The sequence below is a fragment of the Nerophis lumbriciformis genome, unplaced genomic scaffold (assembly GCF_033978685.3).
Source record: "Nerophis lumbriciformis unplaced genomic scaffold, RoL_Nlum_v2.1 HiC_scaffold_53, whole genome shotgun sequence".
Taxonomy (NCBI): domain Eukaryota; kingdom Metazoa; phylum Chordata; class Actinopteri; order Syngnathiformes; family Syngnathidae; genus Nerophis; species Nerophis lumbriciformis.
This window is the reverse complement of record NW_027316595.1, coordinates 127,501-137,500: the sequence shown is the minus strand read 5'-3', so window position 1 is coordinate 137,500 and position 10,000 is coordinate 127,501.

The window sequence follows — 10,000 nt, the reverse complement described above, 5'->3', positions numbered from 1 at the left end:
CAGGTGTCTGCATGAGCCCCTGTCGCTCAGATGCTGGAAGATCAGTTTGAAAAAAGAACCAGAGGATAGAGGGGAAAAACACCATATTTGTGTCCGAAAATAGCTCACTTTGACTCGGACGCGTTCCCTGTGATTTCAGCCTGTCAGACATGGTGCACATAGTAACGAGATGGAGGTGTTTTGGTCGACCAGGTAAAAAACGAAAAATCGAGAGAAGGTAAAAAGTAGGTGAAAAATTAAGCCTCTCTCGTTAAGGTACTTAGAAAAAATCCCAAAAAAAAAATGAACTCCCATTGAAATGAATGGGGAAAAATTTTTTTCTCGTTTTTTTTCTAAGTACAACAACGAGAGAAGGTAAAAAATGGTTTTTTTTAGCCTCTCTCGTTAAGGTACTTAGAAAAAAACCCAGATTTTTTATTTTCTCGTTTTTTTTCTAAGTACAACAACGAGAGAAGGTAAAAACAGGTGCTTTTTAGCCTCTCTCGTTAAGGTACTTGGAAAAAATCCGAGACATGTTTGGTCTTCCCCACTGACAGTGCGCCTTTGCTGGGTAAGTTGTGGACGTGCCAGGCACCCCCGGGACACCGGTGGAACGCGGCCGGACTCGTGGTACTCCAACCCGGGCATAATTTTGGATATTTTCCGGTCCTTTTTTTCCCCACTTTCCCAACTTTTCTTCTGAATCACAGTGCGCCTTTGCTGGGTAAGTTGTGGACATGGCAGGCACCCCCGGGACACCGGTGGAACGCGGCCGGACTCGTGGTACTCCAACCCGGGCATAATTTTGGATCAAATTCGGGACTTTTGCCCACTTTCCCAACTTTTCTTCCCAATCACAGTGCGCCTTTGCTGGGTAAGTTGTGGACATGGCAGGCACCCCCGGGACACCGGTGGAACGCGGCCGGACTCGTGGTACTCCAACCCGGGCATAATTTTGGATCAAATTCGGGACTTTTGCCCACTTTCCCAACTTTTCTTCCCAATCACAGTGCGCCTTTGCTGGGTAAGTTGTGGACATGCCAGGCACCCCCGGGACACCGGTGGAACGCGGCCGGACTCGTGGTACTCCAACCCGGGCATAATTTTGGATCAAATTCGGGACTTTTGCCCACTTTCCCAACTTTTCTTCCCAATCACAGTGCGCCTTTGCTGGGTAAGTTGTGGACATGCCAGGCACCCCCGGGACACCGGTGGAACGCGGCCGGACTCGTGGTACTCCAACCCGGGCATAATTTTGGATCAAATTCGGGACTTTTGCCCACTTTCCCAACTTTTCTTCCCAATCACAGTGCGCCTTTGCTGGGTAAGTTGTGGACATGCCAGGCACCCCCGGGACACCGGTGGAACGCGGCCGGACTCGTGGTACTCCAACCCGGGCATAATTTTGGATCAAATTCGGGACTTTTGCCCACTTTCCCAACTTTTCTTCCCAATCACAGTGCGCCTTTGCTGGGTGCGTCGTGGACATTGTAGGCACCCCGGAACCCTGGTGGAACGCGGCGGGACTTGTGGGACTCGAACCTGGGTGTGATTTTGGACCAAATTCGGGACTTTTGCCCACTTTCCCAACTTTTCTTCCCAATCACAGTGCGCCTTTGCTGGGTGCGTCGTGGACATTGTAGGCACCCCGGAACCCTGGTGGAACGCGGCGGGACTTGTGGGACTCGAACCTGGGTGTGACTTTGGACCAAATTCGGGACTTTTGCCCACTTTCCCAACTTTTCTTCCCAATCACAGTGCGCCTTTGCTGGGTGCGTCGTAGACATTGTAGGCACCCCGAGACACTGGTGGAACGCGGCGGGACTTGTGGGACTCGAACCTGGGTGTGACTTTGGACCAAATTCGGGACTTTTGCCCACTTTCCCAACTTTTCTTCCCAATCACAGTGCGCCTTTGCTGGGTGCGTCGTGGACATTGTAGGCACCCCGGAACCCTGGTGGAACGCGGCGGGACTTGTGGGACTCGAACCTGGGTGTGACTTTGGACCAAATTCGGGACTTTTGCCCACTTTCCCAACTTTTCTTCCCAATCACAGTGCGCCTTTGCTGGGTGCGTCGTAGACATTGTAGGCACCCCGAGACACTGGTGGAACGCGGCGGGACTTGTGGGACTCGAACCTGGGTGTGATTTTGGACCAAATTCGGGACTTTTGCCCACTTTCCCAACTTTTCTTCCCAATCACAGTGCGCCTTTGCTGGGTGCGTCTTGGACATTGTAGGCACCCCGGAACCCTGGTGGAACGCGGCGGGACTTGTGGGACTCGAACCTGGGTGTGATTTTGGACCAAATTCGGGACTTTTGCCCACTTTCCCAACTTTTCTTCCCAATCACAGTGCGCCTTTGCTGGGTGCGTTGTGGACATTGTAGGCACCCCTAGACACTGGTGGAACGCGGCGGGACTTGTGGGACTCGAACCTGGGTGTGATTTTGGACCAAATTCGGGACTTTTGCCCACTTTCCCAACTTTTCTTCCCAATCACAGTGCGCCTTTGCTGGGTGCGTTGTGGACATTGTAGGCACCCCGAGACACCGGTGGAACGCGGCGGGACTTGTGGGACTCGAACCTGGGTGTGATTTTGGACCAAATTCGGGACTTTTGCCCACTTTCCCAACTTTTCTTCCCAATCACAGTGCGCCTTTGCTGGGTGCGTCGTGGACATTGTAGGCACCCCGGAACCCTGGTGGAACGCGGCGGGACTTGTGGGACTCGAACCTGGGTGTGATTTTGGACCAAATTCGGGACTTTTGCCCACTTTCCCAACTTTTCTTCCCAATCACAGTGCGCCTTTGCTGGGTGCGTCGTGGACATTGTAGGCACCCCGGAACCCTGGTGGAACGCGGCGGGACTTGTGGGACTCGAACCTGGGTGTGATTTTGGACCAAATTCGGGACTTTTGCCCACTTTCCCAACTTTTCTTCCCAATCACAGTGCGCCTTTGCTGGGTAAGTTGTGGACATTGTAGGCACCCCGGCACTCTGATGGAACGCGGCGGGACTTGCGGGACTCGAACCTGGGTGTGATTTTGGACCAAATTCGGGCCTTTTGCCCACTTTCCCAACTTTTCTTCCCAATCACAGTGCGCCTTTGCTGGGTGCGTTGTGGACATTGTAGGCACCCCGAGACACTGGTGGAACGCGGCGGGACTTGTGGGACTCGAACCTGGGTGTGATTTTGGACCAAATTCGGGACTTTTGCCCACTTTCCCAACTTTTCTTCCCAATCACAGTGCGCCTTTGCTGGGTAAGTTGTGGACATTGTAGGCACCCCGAGACACTGGTGGAACGCGGCGGGACTTGTGGGACTCGAACCTGGGTGTGATTTTGGACCAAATTCGGGACTTTTGCCCACTTTCCCAACTTTTCTTCCCAATCACAGTGCGCCTTTGCTGGGTGCGTCGTGGACATTGTAGGCACCCCGGAACCCTGGTGGAACGCGGCGGGACTTGTGGGACTCGAACCTGGGTGTGATTTTGGACCAAATTCGGGACTTTTGCCCACTTTCCCAACTTTTCTTCCCAATCACAGTGCGCCTTTGCTGGGTAAGTTGTGGACATGCCAGGCACCCCCGGGACACCGGTGGAACGCGGCCGGACTCGTGGGACTCGAACCTGGGTGTGATTTTGGACCAAATTCGGGACTTTTGCCCACTTTCCCAACTTTTCTTCCCAATCACAGTGCGCCTTTGCTGGGTGCGTCGTGGACATTGTAGGCACCCCGGAACCCTGGTGGAACGCGGCGGGACTTGTGGGACTCGAACCTGGGTGTGATTTTGGACCAAATTCGGGACTTTTGCCCACTTTCCCAACTTTTCTTCCCAATCACAGTGCGCCTTTGCTGGGTAAGTTGTGGACATTGTAGGCACCCCGGAACCCTGGTGGAACGCGGCGGGACTTGTGGGACTCGAACCTGGGTGTGATTTTGGACCAAATTCGGGACTTTTGCCCACTTTCCCAACTTTTCTTCCCAATCACAGTGCGCCTTTGCTGGGTAAGTTGTGGACATTGTAGGCACCCCGGAACCCTGGTGGAACGCGGCGGGACTTGTGGGACTCGAACCTGGGTGTGATTTTGGACCAAATTCGGGACTTTTGCCCACTTTCCCAACTTTTCTTCCCAATCACAGTGCGCCTTTGCTGGGTGCGTCGTGGACATGTCAGGCACCCCGGAACCCTGGTGGAACGCGGCGGGACTTGTGGGACTCGAACCTGGGTGTGATTTTGGACCAAATTCGGGACTTTTGCCCACTTTCCCAACTTTTCTTCCCAATCACAGTGCGCCTTTGCTGGGTGCGTCGTGGACATTGTAGGCACCCCGGAACCCTGGTGGAACGCGGCGGGACTTGTGGGACTCGAACCTGGGTGTGATTTTGGACCAAATTCGGGACTTTTGCCCACTTTCCCAACTTTTCTTCCCAATCACAGTGCGCCTTTGCTGGGTAAGTTGTGGACATTGTAGGCACCCCGGAACCCTGGTGGAACGCGGCGGGACTTGTGGGACTCGAACCTGGGTGTGATTTTGGACCAAATTCGGGACTTTTGCCCACTTTCCCAACTTTTCTTCCCAATCACAGTGCACCTTTGCTGGGTAAGTTGTGGACATTGTAGGCACCCCGAGACACTGGTGGAACGCGGCGGGACTTGTGGGACTCGAACCTGGGTGTGATTTTGGACCAAATTCGGGACTTTTGCCCACTTTCCCAACTTTTCTTCCCAATCACAGTGCGCCTTTGCTGGGTGCGTCGTGGACATTGTAGGCACCCCGGAACCCTGGTGGAACGCGGCGGGACTTGTGGGACTCGAACCTGGGTGTGATTTTGGACCAAATTCGGGACTTTTGCCCACTTTCCCAACTTTTCTTCCCAATCACAGTGCGCCTTTGCTGGGTAAGTTGTGGACATTGTAGGCACCCCGGAACCCTGGTGGAACGCGGCGGGACTTGTGGGACTCGAACCTGGGTGTGATTTTGGACCAAATTCGGGACTTTTGCCCACTTTCCCAACTTTTCTTCCCAATCACAGTGCACCTTTGCTGGGTAAGTTGTGGACATTGTAGGCACCCCGAGACACTGGTGGAACGCGGCGGGACTTGTGGGACTCGAACCTGGGTGTGATTTTGGACCAAATTCGGGACTTTTGCCCACTTTCCCAACTTTTCTTCCCAATCACAGTGCGCCTTTGCTGGGTGCGTCGTGGACATTGTAGGCACCCCGGAACCCTGGTGGAACGCGGCGGGACTTGTGGGACTCGAACCTGGGTGTGATTTTGGACCAAATTCGGGACTTTTGCCCACTTTCCCAACTTTTCTTCCCAATCACAGTGCGCCTTTGCTGGGTGCGTCGTGGACATGTCAGGCACCCCGGAACCCTGGTGGAACGCGGCGGGACTTGTGGGACTCAAACCTGGGTGTGATTTTGGATCAAATTCGGGACTTTTGCCCACTTTCCCAACTTTTCTTCCCAATCACAGTGCGCCTTTGCTGGGTGCGTCGTGGACATGTCAGGCACCCCGGAACCCTGGTGGAACGCGGCGGGACTTGTGGGACTCAAACCTGGGTGTGATTTTGGATCAAATTCGGGACTTTTGCCCACTTTCCCAACTTTTCTTCCCAATCACAGTGCGCCTTTGCTGGGTGCGTCGTGGACATGTCAGGCACCCCGGAACCCTGGTGGAACGCGGCGGGACTTGTGGGACTCGAACCTGGGTGTGATTTTGGATCAAATTCGGGATTTTTGCCCACTTTCCCAACTTTTCTTCCCAATCACAGTGCGCCTTTGCTGGGTAAGTTGTGGACATTGTAGGCACCCCGGCACTCTGATGGAACGCGGCGGGACTTGTGGGACTCGAACCTGGGTGTGATTTTGGACCAAATTCGGGACTTTTGCCCACTTTCCCAACTTTTCTTCCCAATCACAGTGCGCCTTTGCTGGGTAAGTTGTGGACATTGTAGGCACCCCGGCACTCTGATGGAACGCGGCGGGACTTGTGGGACTCGAACCTGGGTGTGATTTTGGATCAAATTCGGGACTTTTGCCCACTTTCCCAACTTTTCTTCCCAATCACAGTGCACCTTTGCTGGGTGCGTCGTGGACATTGTAGGCACCCCGGAACCCTGGTGGAACGCGGCGGGACTAAGTTCCAAGAGGGCGTTTTTGCCCCCCTCCAAACTCCCTCTCTTTGTTTATAGTGCATATTTTCTGCTGGATCTACTCTCTATTTACTCCAAGGAAAAAAACTAGCCGGTCGCGGCAAATTTTTACAATCGGTCGCCAAACTACGGCACGAGGGCCGAACGCGGTACGCCGGCGTCCAAGATACGGCCCGGGGATTTTTTTGATTTTTTGGGCTTTTTTTTATTTTTTTGGACATGTTGGGCATCCCAGGACTCGGGTGCGACTGCAGGACGTGTGGGGCTCTAACCTGGGTGTGGTTTTTGGTCATTTTTCCGGACTTTTGCCCACTTTTCCAACTTTTCTTCCCAATCACAGTGCGCCTTTGCTGGGTGCGTTTTGGGCATGTGGGGGGCACCTCGGACTCGGGTGGGACGCGGCGGGACTTGTGGCACTCGTACCTGGGTGTGATTTTTGATCATTTTGTGGACTTTTCCCCAGACACTCTCCACTTGTCTACCCCACTTCCCCTGTGACTTTGCTGGGGGGGCGTTTCCCCGCTGTCCTTTGTAGTGTAAGGGTTACTTTTCTTTTTTTTCTGTCTGAAAATAGGGCCCCAAAAGGCCTCACACTCCCCGGGAAGACCTGATGGACGCCTCGGCGTCACTGAAACAGGCCAATCTGTCTGAAAATATGGCCCACGAAAGGCCTCACATTCCCCGGGAAGACCTGACGGACGCCCCGGCGTCACCGAAATACGGCAAACTGTCTGAAAATAGGGGCTCCAAGTGTTCCCCACTATTTCTGGCCCACAAAAGGCCTCTCATTCCCCGGGAACACCTGTAGGACTCCCCGGCGTCAAGGAAATACGCCAAACCGTCTGAAAATAGGGGCCCAAAAGAACTGGAAATAATGTGTTTAATTTGGGGGGTGATGTCTATAATTATGGGGGTGCATTGGAGGCGGGAGTCCACTGGAGGGCTCCACACCGTCTGAATATAGGGCCCCAAAAGGCCTGGAATTAATGTATTTAATTTGGGGGGTGCATTTGCAGCGGGAGTCCACCGGAGGGCTCCAATTCCCCACTCTTTTGTTGACCTATGTATGGCCCCAAAAGGCCTCTCATTCCCCGGGGAGACCTGAAGGACCCCCCCGGCGTCACCGAAATAAGCCAAACTGTCTGAAAATAGGGGCTCCAAGGGTTCCCCACTCTTTCTGGCCCACAAAAGGCCTCTCATTCCCCGGGAACACCTGTAGGACTCCCCGGCGTCAAGGAAATACGCCAAACCGTCTGAAAATAGGGGCCCAAAAGAACTGGAAATAATGTCTTTAATTTGGGGGGTGATGTCTATAATTATGGGGGTGCATTGGAGGCGGGAGTCCACTGGAGGGCTCCACACCGTCTGAATATAGGGCCCCAAAAGGCCTGGAATTAATGTATTTAATTTGGGGGGTGCATTTGCAGCGGGAGTCCACCGGAGGGCTCCAATTCCCCACTCTTTTGTTGACCTATGTATGGCCCCAAAAGGCCTCTCATTCCCCGGGGAGACCTGAAGGACCCCCCCGGCGTCACCGAAATAAGCCAAACTGTCTGAAAATAGGGGCTCCAAGGGTTCCCCACTCTTTCTGGCCCACAAAAGGCCTCTCATTCCCCGGGAACACCTGTAGGACTCCCCGGCGTCAAGGAAATACGCCAAACCGTCTGAAAATAGGGGCCCAAAAGAACTGGAAATAATGTCTTTAATTTGGGGGGTGATGTCTATAATTATGGGGGTGCATTGGAGGCGGGAGTCCACTGGAGGGCTCCACACCGTCTGAATATAGGGCCCCAAAAGGCCTGGAATTAATGTATTTAATTTGGGGGGTGCATTTGCAGCGGGAGTCCACCGGAGGGCTCCATTTCCCCACTCTTTTGTTGACATATGGCCACAAAAGGCCTCTCATTCCCCGGGAAGACCTGATGGACGCCCCGGCGTCACCGAAATAAGCCAAACTGTCTGAAAATAGGGGCTCCAAGGGTCCCCCACTCTTTCTGGCCCACCTTCCAGCGAGGAGAGGGACTAATTTTGCTTTCCGTACCCGGGTGGAGAACCATAGCAGGTCAGCCTTCTTAAAGGGACATCCTCCTAGGCACTTAGTCAAATTTCCGCCTTTTTTTTGGACTTCCAGCGAGGAGAGGGACTAATTTTGCTTTCCGCACCCGGGTGGAGAACCATAGCAGGTCAGCCTTCTTAAAGGGACATCCTCCTAGGCACTTAGTCAAATTTACGCCTTTTTTTTGGACTTCCAGCGAGGAGAGGGACTAATTTTGCTTTCCGTACCCGGGTGGAGAACCATAGCACGTCGGCCTTCTTAAAGGGAAATGCTCCTAGGCACTTAGTCAAATTCACGCCTTTTTTTTGGACTTCCAGCGAGGAGAGGGACTAATTTGGCGTTCCGTACCCAGGTAGAGAACCAAGGCACGTCGGCCTTCTTAAGGGGACATCCTCCTAGGCACTTAGTCAAATTTCCGCCTTTTTTTTTGACTTCCAGCGAGGAGAGGGACTAATTTTGCTTTCCGGACCCAGGTGGAGAACCATAGCAGGTCGGCCTTCTTAAGGGGAAATGCTCCTAGACACTTAGTCAAATTCACGCCTTTTTTTTGGACTTCCAGCTAGGAGAGGGACTAATTTGGCGTTCCGTACCCAGGTGGAGAACCATAGCAGGTCGGCCTTCTTAAAGGGAAATGCTCCTAGACACTTAGTCAAATTTACCAAACTTTTCTATAGAGCCCTGGTACTCTAAAATGATGACACATAGACAAAAAACCAAACATTTCTCTAGAGGCCTGGTACTCTAAAATGATGACACATAGACAAAAAACCAAACTTTTCTATAGAGGCCTGGTACTCTAAAATAATGACACTTAGTCAAATTTCCGCCTTTTTTTGACTACTTCCAGCTAGGAGAGGGACTAATTTGGCGTTCCGTACCCAGGTGGAGAACCAAGGGACGTCGGCCTTCTTAAAGGGACATCCTCCTAGACACTTAGTCAAATTCACGCCTTTTTTTTTGGACTTCCAGCGAGGAGAGGGACTAATTTTGCTTTCCGTACCCGGGTGGAGAACCATAGCACGTCGGCCTTCTTAAAGGGAAATGCTCCTAGGCACTTAGTCAAATTCACGCCTTTTTTTTGGACTTCCAGCGAGGAGAGGGACAATTTTGCTTTCCTGACCCAGGTGGAGAACCATAGCACGTCGGCCTTCTTAAAGGGACATCCTCCTAGGCACTTAGTCAAATTCACGCCTTTTTTTTGGACTTCCAGCGAGGAGAGGGACTAATTTGGCGTTCCAGACCCAGGTGGAGAACCATAGCACGTCGGCCTTCTTTAAGGGACATCCTCCTAGGCACTTAGTCAAATTTACGCCTTTTTTTTGGACTTCCAGCGAGGAGAGGGACAATTTTGCTTTCCTGACCCAGGTGGAGAACCATAGCACGTCGGCCTTCTTAAAGGGAAATGCTCCTAGGCACTTAGTCAAATTCACGCCTTTTTTTTGGACTTCCAGCGAGGAGAGGGACAATTTTGCTTTCCTGACCCAGGTGGAGAACCATAGCACGTCGGCCTTCTTAAAGGGACATCCTCCTAGGCACTTAGTCAAATTCACGCCTTTTTTTTGGACTTCCAGCGAGGAGAGGGACAATTTTGCTTTCCTGACCCAGGTGGAGAACCATAGCACGTCGGCCTTCTTAAAGGGAAATGCTCCTAGGCACTTAGTCAAATTCACGCCTTTTTTTTGGACTTCCAGCGAGGAGAGGGACAATTTTGCTTTCCTGACCCAGGTGGAGAACCATAGCACGTCGGCCTTCTTAAAGGGAAATGCTCCTAGGCACTTAGTCAAATTCACGCCTTTTTTTTG